We start from the raw sequence: 12,500 nt of genomic DNA, 5'->3' as shown, positions 1-12,500 counted from the left end.
CAGATTTAATGAGTTATTTTTAGTCGTGTGCAAGTGACTCTATAAGTCACTCTGTCGGTCGGTCGGTCGGTCGGTCGGTCGGTCGGTCTGTCGGTCTGTCGGTCTGTCCGTAACACTTTTGTGCTTGGCCTTTTTGGTTAAGATCAAAGGTCTGTTGCTAATAGATGCTGTTCTTAGCTTTTTAAGTTTTTCAAGATCAAAGAGTAGTATCGGTTCCAGCAGATACTGCAAACAAAGACCATATGTGGGGGCATCCCCACATATAAGACCTTGGTCAATGTAGGGGAACCCCTTCATACCAATTGTCCCTATCCAGCTCCCCTACTCCCCGGGGAGTTGGTCCCCATTTCCCCTTCACTCCTCACATTGAAAATCGGCCTTGTGCCAAATTTCTCGTTGTGGGAGAAAATAAATACCAACCCTTCATACCAATTGTCACTATCCCACTTCCCATTTCCCACCCATTGGGAGCTGGTCCCCTTTCCCCCCTCTCTCTCCACATAAAAATACGGCCTTATGTCTAATTTGCTCAGTGGGGAAGCAAATAACTACACACTATCCAGCTCCCCTACTCCCCGGGGAGTTGGTCCCCATTTCCCCTTCACTCCTCACATTAAAAATCAGCCTTGTGCCTAATATGCTCGTTGGGGGAGAAAATAAATACCCTTTTCTTGGCCTTTTGGCCAAGATCAAAGTGTAGTATCTGTTCTTACTTCATGCAGCACTTATTGTAGGGGATCACTTTTCTGTATTAATTTAATGTAAAATGATCACCCACTTTGCAACCAGTCAGTCTCAAAGCTATTCAAGTCATTCTCCAGATCATTCAAGTTGTTTTTGAAGGATTCCAGTTATGTTTTAAGCATTCAAGTCATTCTTAAGATCAGTCAATTCATCCTTAAGTTCATTAAAGTCATTCAAAGTCATTTACTTTTTATTTATTTAAGTCATTTCAGCCCATTTTTCGGTCATTTTAGTTTATCTTTAAGAATTTCATGCCAATCCTACATTCACGCATTCATTCCTTACACGAGAGCACGCGACTAATGGCTATCGGCCTTGTTTCCATTAAGGTCGGGAGTTAATGTCAGGTCTAAGAGCATATCAAAGTAAAACGGCTTCCTCAAGGAGAGTCATTTATTTTTACTGGAGTAAAACAGGAGTCTGAGCGTTGGAAGTGTAAGAAGAGAAGTTTGTTTTTAGATGTGGTAAAACTAGAATAGTCATTTTTTTTCACCATTGCACCGCATGCTTCAGATCAGAAAAAAAATAGAGAATCAGTTAAATCTTGTGTATTTATTTGCCGGATAAAATTGTATAATCAATGTCTTACTGACGTCTGATGGCTCGAAGATGGACATAAACGACCGGTTCGCTAGGAGAAATAATCCCTGCTTGGATGTATTGACGCGTGAGAACAAAAAAAAAAAAAAAAAAGAAAATCTATGTCGAAATGTGTATTAGGTCTCCCTTCGTAGAATTTCAAAATAAACGCGTATTTCTCAAGACACGCGATCGACCTACGGACAGAGGCTTTAATAAAAATCCATGTACACATTTTAAAATGCTATTTTTTATTTCAGCGTGACAGACCTATGGACGGACATAGCCTCATCCAGAGATTAAAAAAATGCATTCATGCATCTTCTTTTTTCCTAATTTTTATAAGTTTGTTCAAGCTGGGGATGGTGGATTCTATCGGATGGTAGACATTGCTATCTCATATATTCCAACCAAACGATATTCTGAAGATTCTAACCATTCCTTTAAGTTAAATTGTTTGAATCTCTCTTGCACTATGTTCACCGGGTATATTTGATGGATAGTTTTTGAAATTCTTTTTCGTGAGTTTAACTGTTCCAGGAATGATAGTGATCTTCCTAAGATTCCAGTTATGTCATACATAAAACCTTGGTATTTCGTTATCTTTACACTCTTAACTCTGTTAAACCAAGCATCACCGTGGACTTCTACTAAGGTTGCTTCTTTCTCCCTCTTTTCTCATATCACTATGTAAGGTTTTATGATTCTGTTTTCTAAGTAATACGTTACGGTATGAATTGCAGTCATGTGAATTAAATGCTTTTTCAAACGTTAACTGGACATACACATTTTCAACCTAAGCTTGACAGACACAAATAATAACAAGCAAACAAAGTGACAGACAAAAGGGAACCGTATTTCAACATAAGTGCGACAGACAAAATGCACATTTTAAACATAGGTGTGACAGATTAAAATATATATTATGCTTCGGTGCGACCGACTAAATAAACGTTTTGAAAACAAAAGTGGCAAAATACGAGGTGCCTTATATAAGCTTATTTGTATAGGCATTTAAAATTATCGTAAACTCTTGAAAATTCAGTATGTTATTGTTATGCATCTTATGAGATGACTGACTAATTTTTATGATTCCAGGTTTTATCTGTAAATAATTTACATGACTGAAATGGGAAATAAAATAGGAAATTTTCTATTCTCTCGAACAAATTCAATTTAAATTCTTTATTCTCTCAAACACTTTATTCATAGGAACACGAATTCATCTGAAAAATTCATTAACTAATCAAAAAATGAAAAACTTTTCTATTGTTCCTAATTGTCACAGAATGAAGATTTCATATTCCAAAAAGTACAAACAAAAATTAACCAAGTAGTTTTTTTCATAAAAAATAAATTTGCTGGTTTTTATTGATAAGTACCACTGACAGACGAGGCCATGTTTTACTAAACAATATTAAAAAGGGAGGTAATTAGGAATTCTTTTGATAGTTCTCAGGTGTATTAGGGTTATGAAATGAAATCGGGACATCGGTACACTTTAGAAGAACGATATGGAATCAAAAAGAAAGTGTCACAGAAACGAGTGGAATACTTCAGATTGCTTTTGAACCATCTTATGTGAATTGAGTATCAACTTTTGAGTGGCATAAGAGATTCAAAGAAGGCAGGGACTTTGTGAGGGATGATGATAGGCGTAGGAGGATTACGGAAGTCAGAGCACTAGAGTTGATTGGCCAAATAAAGAATGTCATGAATAAGTCGTGTGTATATATATATATATAGATAATAAGTGCACAGTTTGATGTCAGTGTGGGGGACTGTTCACACAATTATTCGCGAGGAACTGAGGATGCGGCAGATTTGCGCTAATGCCTCAGTCCAAACCTCTATCTTTGTCATAGGCAATTTGATCAATATAGATATCAAGACAGTTCGTCGCCCTCCCTATAACCCAAGCCTTGCTCCCTGTGACTTTTGGTTATTCCCTAACTCAAGGATGTCGTTATGAGACAATTGGTGAGATGAAGGAGGCTGTAACAAGTGTCATTGAGACGCTCACACAGGTGGACTTCCATAGGGCTTTCCAAACGTTGTTCAAACGGTGCAACAAGTGCATTGCAGCCGGAAGGGATTATTTCGAAAGGGACTAGAGTTTCATGTGTGTACTATCAATAAAAGTGTCCATACGAAAAAAAAGTCTCGAAACTTATTGAAGGCACCTCGTCCGTACTATAAGCTTAAGTGTGACAAACTAAAGAAACCAAATTTAAATTATAAATATGCGTACCCCGACATACGCATCTTAAAGTTAAAAGTGACGGACGAAATGGAAACTATATTAAAACATAAGTCAGCCAGATAAGACTACATAATTTAAACTTGAGTGTGATAGACCATAAACAGCATAAGGGTGATAGATAAAAATGTAAGTTAAAATTAGATGTGACCGACCAAAGGAAACCATACTTTTAGCATAGATGTGACGTTTACTTGTAACTTCAGTGTGACGGAGCAAAAGAAACAATATTTTAAACATAATCGTTACGGTAATAATAAAATGTACTTTAAACTTAAATGTGACAGACCAAAGGAAACCATACTTTCAGCGTTGGTGTAACACACTGCAAATCATTTAAACTTAACTGATGAATTAACTAAAATTTAATATATGTTTTCGTCTGTCACATCTATGTTTAAAATGTGTATTTTGTCCGTCGCACTTATGTTTAAATACGGTTCCCTTTTTTCTGACACTAAAGCTTCAATGATTATTTTTGTCTGTTAAGCTTATGTTGAAAATATGTGTCAGGCTAACGTTTGAAATAGCATTTAAACTTAAGTGGTGAATTAAAGGAAGCCATATTTTAAACATAAGTGTGACAGACCAAAAAAAAACCATTTCAATCATAAGCGTGAAACCCCCCAAAACATGTAGTTTAAACTTCAGTGTAACAGGTCGAAGAAAGCCATATTTTAAACATAATCGTGACATACAAAATCACATTTTTAACATAAGTATGACAAATCATAGTCAACCATATTTCAAAAATTTATGACACATAAACAGGTACCTAAAAAATTAAGCGTGACAGACTAAAGCAAACCATCTTTTTAACAAAAGCTCATTTAAACATAAGCGTGGCAGACAAAAGTATACCATTAAAAAACAAAAGTATATCATTAAAAACAACAGCATGCCATTAAAAAACAAAAGTATACCATTAAAAACAACAGCATGCCATTAAAAAAACAAAAGTATACCATTAAAATACATGACAGATAAAAACAAAACGTTCCTTAAATTTTAACGTGACGAAAGAAAATCATATTTTTAATACAAGCGTGACAGATTTAAACATAAATGTGACGCACTAAATAGGTTAACTTAGACACCACCATGGTCGGAACGTGAGATAAAGAAAGCACCCCCAAGGTAGGAGGACATTCTAACTTGCTAACTGGGCAGCCCCGTCAGCATTTCAGGGTCGGGGTATTTCAGGAGATTAGAAATAAGCTAATACATTCTCAAAGAGAAAAAGCAAAGCCTGGGAGAAGGGACCTCCTAGGACAGCACAGAACTAACATGCCATTGCAAAACAGGGACCAGATCATTACAGAAATGGTCTAATCTCTGTTGATTTGGGGGGCCTATGACTAATAAAAACATAACCAAACTTGCCCCTAAGTCTGACAGGCCAAAAAAAAAAACAAAAAAACAAACAAAAAAAAAAAACATATTTTTAACATAAGCGTTACGGGCCAAAAAAAAAAAACAACAAAAAAACGTAATTTAAACTAAAGTGTGAGAAACCAAAACCCAAAATTTTAAAGATAAGCCTGACAGACCAATAAAAAAGCATATTCTTTTAACTTAAGTGTGACAAACCAAAGGAAACAATATATTCAACAGAAGCATTTAAGAAAGAAAAAACATATTTTAAACATAAGCGGGTCAACCCCAAAAAATATTTTGTAAACGTAAGCGTGACTAACCAAAGAAAATTATACTTTTAGCATAAGCATACCAGACCAAAATGACTGACCAAAGAGAATCATAATTTAAATTTAAGCTTGACAGACCAATAGTCACCGCTTGTTAGTGAGACAGCTGAACGGATTAAAATTTAGGCACGTTAATTCAACTGCACATGGGGTCCTGGATATGACCTTAAACTATATCCAGTGGTGAGGCCCCAGCTTGTGGGCTTTGGGGAGTGTGGAGCCACGCTTTAATTGCCATTGCTCCCAGGTCCACTCTGACCCGTAGTGGTAGTACCTGTTAGGGTTCCAACTATGGGTTAAATAGAAACCGACGTGAAAACAACAAATATATTCTATTAAAAAATTTCTTAAAATCTTTGGATTCGGCATTAAATAACCCAAAAAGGGTTGATATGCCGTAAAACAAAAACAACCAACCAAATCAACTGCACATTTTACCATGGAAATGCTATTTCAAATCCAGCGTGACAGACCAATAGACAGACCTATCTATTGACGCCAGTCTCTCTTCTAAATTCATGAAAATATCTAAAAAGAAAAAGAAAAAAAAACAAATGTAAAGGATTAATCCTTCTTCGGTGTCTTGTGACGTTTATCGTGTTAGCCAATCTGTAAATACCTTCGTTTTTAAGATATCTACACTCCTAAACAGTGGCCAGTTCGGAGAGCAGAAACCGAACTAAATGATTGATGTTTATTCGAGGGTAAAAAGATGTTGAACGGTCGACTGAGGAAATGTATGGAAGGTCTTACGTGCCATATTTTCTTTTTGTGTGTTTTATATTTATACAAAAAGTCGCATTTCCATTTAGGATTATTTGGGATTTATTGAAGTACAGGATGACTCTCGTAATAAAACATATTGAGCAGGGAAAGCACTCTGAAGACAAACAGAAAGATCTTATTAAAGTATGAAGTTTTACCGGCATCTGGGAACTTATAGAACGAAGAGGTGGAATTTTACTGCAAGTCAGTCTGAGGTATAACTTGGGCACATAAAGGTAAAACAAGTATAAGGATACGACAGGGCGGTGATTAGACAGGTGATTGTGCTTAGTAGACAGTGCAAGACTTATTAGATTAGAGACTGAAAAAGAGAGAGGGATTGTGTATTTGAGCGAGTGGAAAAGTATCAGAAGCAGCCAAGAATAACTGGATTGTAAAGAGATTAGCAGCAGTAGAATTCGAAAAACCGCATATGCAAATCAGGAAGTGTGAGCGAGAATAGAAAGGAAAAAAGGAGAGAAAAATACACCCGATGCTCGGGGCAGAAGAAAAGCGCGCGTCGAAGGAAATAGGTGTATAAAGTCGACGACGAGGACGGGCTGGCTGTAGCCGGCCTGCGGTCGGAGGAAGAATAAAAGTGTATAGCGGGCCAGAAGGACGATGGCGAGAGACTTTTAAGCAGTGTCTAGACGGGAAAGTGACGGCAATAAAAACGTTTTGTTAATAAAAAAGAAAGAAAGAAATGACGTGCGGATTTTTATTTAATTACTTCCTTTGTTTCTTTATAACGGCTACGTTACAGGTGCTGGTCGGATTACTAGCATAAATGTAACAACAAACCTCCATGCATCGTCGAATGGTGGATTTTAGTGTGAGTTTTTTTTTCTAGCTTGATAAAGAGAGTCAATCTTCTTTGCAGTAGGTTTGACAGTATCGTCCATCTCATTACTTGTTAGTGTATTACTGTAGACAGTATAAATGATAAGGTGCTTTATCAAGAGCTTTTGATAAAACCAGAACACAAATAAATTCTAATAAAACTTCTATATTAGAATAAAAATTCTTGTAAAACACAAAGAAAACAAAATAAAACGAACAATAAAAGATCCTTGCATTAAATGTAACTTATTACATCAAGAATACATTTTCAACATATTTACGTAGAGATAATTTTGATTTTGTTTGTTTTTTGTAGATGTATCTATAAGTGCACTTTTTGATAAGTTTATCCAGGCGGAAAGGAAGCAAATATTTACATGAAATTAAGCGAATGGTGATGAATTACGATGTGTCTCTTATTTTTTATTCCGCCTGGGATTGAAAATAGTAATATTATGGTGATTGAACTTATGCATTTATGACCTAAAAGTTTCATCTCTCTGATGCAAATATTGTCTTATCATGGACGTGAGTCAGAAAAATTGAATTCCTTTATGCAGAAAAATTGGAACCGATCAACATTTACCGGTGCCTGTTGAACGTTTACGAAGCCGATGCGGTTGATGGTAGTAGAGTTAAGAGACGGCTTCGTCGATTTCAGAGTGGCGACAGAGATGTGAGTGACAAAGCGCGCTCCGAAGTTTTACAATCAAGACATCAAAATAGGCCGACAATAGTGCATTGAGAATGGTGTTGACAATGTAGAAATAATATGTTCTGGAACAGGAAACGTTACTTGCTACGAATCCCATCTTCCTAGCTATTCAACGTTTTAGTTTTTGAGCTAAAAAAATCGGAGACCTTACCATTTGAATAACCATCGTATATATATATATATATATATATATATATATATATATATATATATATATATATATATATATATATATATATATATAGTAATTTATAAAATATATTTGGCGATTAAGCTACACTGAATATTCCGCGTTTCATCCACTTTAGGACTCTTCAGGCTTATGCGCGAATTCTGTGGTTGTTTATCGTTTTTATATGCTCCTCTTCTATTGAGATTTTAGTAAGCCAATCAGCTTTCCTGTATCCACCGCGCCCTTCCTATCAGCCAATTTATCGGACAAAGGCCTATTTGGCCTCTGCTTGACCTGTTCCTTTGTGTGTGCTCTATTTTGTTTCTTGATCTGTTTTAAAATTAGGTTAGTGTTTTTTAATGTTAGTTTATATATAAATATATATGTGTACATACATATATGCACATATATACATATATATATATATATATATACATACACATATGTGAGATCGTTTATGTATATTCATGTTTATTTGATTTATTTATTTGTTTATTTTCTATTGTTTTTGTTAGTTTTAAAACTATTATGTATCGCTATCCTAGAGTAAATTTGATATTGTGAACACAGTTGTTTGCTATTTCTCTTCTACAGTTTAATAGATGTTGGGGTTCTTTAAAGTACAGGATAGCAAATTTTTAATGAAGGCATAATCTACATGGGTCGTCTAGATCCCTACACGTCGTAGCTTGTCTTATTATTTTCCATTCGACTACCGGCGAATGTCCGCTTTCTTTGAGTTCCCAGTATTTATTCGCTAGTGTTGTTTTCATATAGTGTTTTTTATTGTTGAATGTACTTTTGTGGTCATAGTATCGGGTTTTGAAATCTAAGGAAGTTATACCTACGTAAGCCTGAATAGTTCTAGAGTGGATAAAACGCGGAATATTCAGTGTAGCCTAATCGCCATATATATTTTATAAATTACTAATTAGCCCTACCTACGTATTGAGCACTTTTTAAGTAAATACTTAAAGTTTACGCATAAATCTATACTTTCGTATATTAATTTTATTGAGTAAATTAAGTATTTATATATATATATACATATAAATACATATAAATACATATAAATACATATATATACATATATATATATATGTATACATATGTAAATCAATGTTTTATTTATTTTTTATTTTTGTTTTAAGTGTTTTAATATTTTGAAAATATCTGATTTTTTTGATGGGAAAAATCACGTCGACAGAATTTCATCAACTGAATTAAGTTTAACAAACGAACCAAATTCTTTTGCCGTTCGTGCTGTGCAAAAGCATAAAGTTATTTTTAAGTAAATTCGTTGCAAAATAAAAAAAATTTCATAAATCAGTAAACTTATATTTAATCAAATCTTTTTTAAAAAAGTGTTCGTTGAATATAAATTCGTTTCTTATGTTTTGCAAAACATTTATTTATATAATTTTGAAGCTTACTTTCTGTTGTTTGTTTTTTTCTATAATTTGACTTCTGTTCTTTATACAATGAATTGATTTTAAAAAAAAATGGTAAATTTAGAGGAAGTTACGTTTGAGTCGAAAATAATATCACGTGATCTAAATTTTTCAATGCCAGAAATTTAATACAATTAACTTGTGTAAAAAGCAACCATTTATTAAACCGCCTGACGAGGATTTCTGGTTGTAACAAGCCATTTACCCGAAACGGAAGCATGTTTAGTGTCGCGACCATTTGTTTATAATAGTAATTATAATAATAATAATTGGAATAATAATAATAATAATAATAATAATAATAATGATAATAATATATATCTTTGTATGCATGTATATATTTATATATATATTTATATATATATTTATATATATACATATATATATAAATTTTTATACATATATATACATATATATACATATATATATACATACATATTTATATATATACATATATATGTATATATTTATATATATATATACACATACATACATATATATATTTAAATATATATACATACATGCATATATATATATATATATGTATACTATGTCTCAATGTTACGTAATGGATGCTATTTTTAGAAGTTACCAAATATGAGAGTATGTTTCGTTGTTCTTATTTAGATGACAATTCAACTAGAAGAGATTCTGTATATATATATATATATATATATATATATATATAAGAGACAGACAGGTACATATCTTGATAGATAGACTGAGAGACAGTTTGACATCTACGTTTGACAGTTATGCATATAATATAAACACGTTACCTTTCCCGTTGTAATGATCAACATAGAAAGACAGCAGTTATAAAAAACATGATCATTTATTCTCCGACCGGTCCGAAATGATTCTGTATTTCAGGGATACAAAGTTGTTACATGGTTATTTCTTAACCCTCCCGCTTCCAGAGGGAGACTTAACTCTAACCGAGAATCGGTCTGAACCTCTCTGCTCCTCTGATCTGACTGATCTGATTCTCCCTAACTAACTTCGAACTCTTTCCTATATTGAGAAATCACATGTATGTCTGGTCAACGTGACCATAACTCACGTGTTATCAACATGAGCGGTTTGCCCGTTTTTGAAACCATTTCTGACCACCAGGAAATTTCCCATTCTCTTTGTTGTTTTACAAAGGAATTTAACCTACTTGTCTAATTCCGTAACGCATATTTTATTACGCATCGTTTCAAAGAATGTGAATAGTTTCCAGCAAAATTTGTATTTATTAAATATTTTAACAGAATCTACAGTTTACTGGACATTCCATTTATAATAAGATTCTGTGTTTATTTTAACTTATGATTGGAATTCTCCATTCCAAGTCTAGCTTCGCAAGTTCGAATCCTTGACTATCCTATTTCATATTTACATTAAACTAATTCCCTATTTTCTACTTACATGAAAAGGGGCAGCCATTATCATGTAACCTTCGCCTTATTGATTGGAAGAATAAAAGTATTTTATTAACCTCGAAATCCAACCATTGTTATACAACACACACAAACACGCACACACACAAACACACCCACTCATATATATATATATATATATATATATATATATATATATATATATATATATATGATTAGTTTTTTTGGAAAAAGAATTCCAGCAGAGTGCTCAATTAAAAGGAAAATCCAAATTTTAAGAGCGTACTTATATTTTGTGTACAGAAAGTTGTTAGTTGAGACAGGTCATTGGTACCGTCGGTTTCAAGCCCGATAATAAGGCCCGTTTAAGGTATCCTTATCGAGCTCTCTTCAGCCAATATTCGACGAATATTGGCTGAAGAGAGCTCGATAAGGATACCTTAAACGGGCCTTATTATCGGGCTTGAAACCGACGGTACCAATGACCTGTCTCAACTAACAACTTTCTGTACACAAAATATATATATATATATATATATATATTAGTGTTAGGACGATTAATCGGTATCAGAATCGAAAAATTATACATGTATCGCTTTACTTGCATCAGCATCATTGTAAATCTTTTATCTAACCTGTAGTTATGTAGTACATGTAGAATATTAATATGTATATATACACATACATCCATATATATACATGTTTAAAGAAAAAATAGAAAAAAACCGAATGAAATTATTAAAAAATCAACGTTTCGTCCTTGTCTCAGAGGACATCTTCAGGATAATTGAAATAAAAATGTGATAAAAGAAAAAGTCACAGATCGTGCGAAAAAAGACAGAAAGACATTTTTTTTTCTTCTTCTTCTGCGAAACTACTCATTTTCCTGAAACATTCAAGGAAAAACGGCTAGCCAGGATCCACCCTGATACCTTGCTCTTTGATTATTATTTTCCCTATGTCGGGAAAGGACGAATATGTGTGCGTATGGGAAGGTTGTTTGATGTCTATATATACACTTTTAAAATGCATTAAAATAAATATGTACATTTTTTTTTTCTTCTTCTTCTGCGAAACTACTCATTTTCCTGAAACATTCAAGGAAAAACGGTTAGCCAGGATCCACCCTGATACCTTGCTCTTTGATTATTATTTTCCCTATGCTAGGGGTTAAATGGTAGAAGCCTTTTCTTTGCGTAATAGTATTAGTATTCAATATTAGTGCTGATTCTAAAAGTCTTCTTTTAGCTCTATCTATCACGTATTTAATAATTTTCGCTTGATCTAAATTAAATGAGTGATCGTGTTATACATGTATACAAGTATATGTATACATGTAAACAGGTAAATATATATATATATATATATATATATATATATATATATATATTGTATCATAAACCATGAATCGTCATAGTTTAATTACTATATATCTTGATTCATCCGTTACATTTTAATGAAAATTGGCAAAAAAGAACTTATATTTTCTAACCAATAGACTATGCCCAAATTTGCGTACATTTGTATATACACTTCACTTTTGCTGCTTTGCGATGAATTTTGCCTAGATATTTTTGGTTTATATATATATATATATATATATATATATATATATATATATATATATATATATATATATATATATATATATATTATTACAGCCCCTTTAAGAAATTCGTTTCTTATCGTTGAGCACTTTCAGTTGAATTAAAAAGTCGGTCAATTTAGCTATTATACGTAGATCATCGTGTAGCGATAAGATCACTGTCTGACTGACGTAAATGAACACTTAAAATTTAGATGTTTAAAAATTTAATGTTATTTCAAGCGGTTAATGGTAGCCGAATGGATTAGGTCTCCGCTAATCGAGCCAGAGATGTCTC

General features: G+C 33.2%; 1 pseudogene; it reads left to right on the top strand.

Moving 5' to 3' along the window:
• Positions 1 to 662: 662 nt before the first annotated feature.
• On the top strand, positions 663 to 779 carry LOC145267268 (U2 spliceosomal RNA; annotated as a pseudogene).
• The last annotated feature ends 11,721 nt before the right edge of the window (positions 780 to 12,500 follow it).

The sequence above is a fragment of the Euprymna scolopes genome, chromosome 42, assembly GCF_053919585.1.
Source record: "Euprymna scolopes isolate OS-2025 chromosome 42, ASM5391958v1, whole genome shotgun sequence".
Taxonomy (NCBI): domain Eukaryota; kingdom Metazoa; phylum Mollusca; class Cephalopoda; order Sepiida; family Sepiolidae; genus Euprymna; species Euprymna scolopes.
Note: the sequence above shows the minus strand (reverse complement) of the source record. Positions and strands in the feature narration are given on the sequence as shown.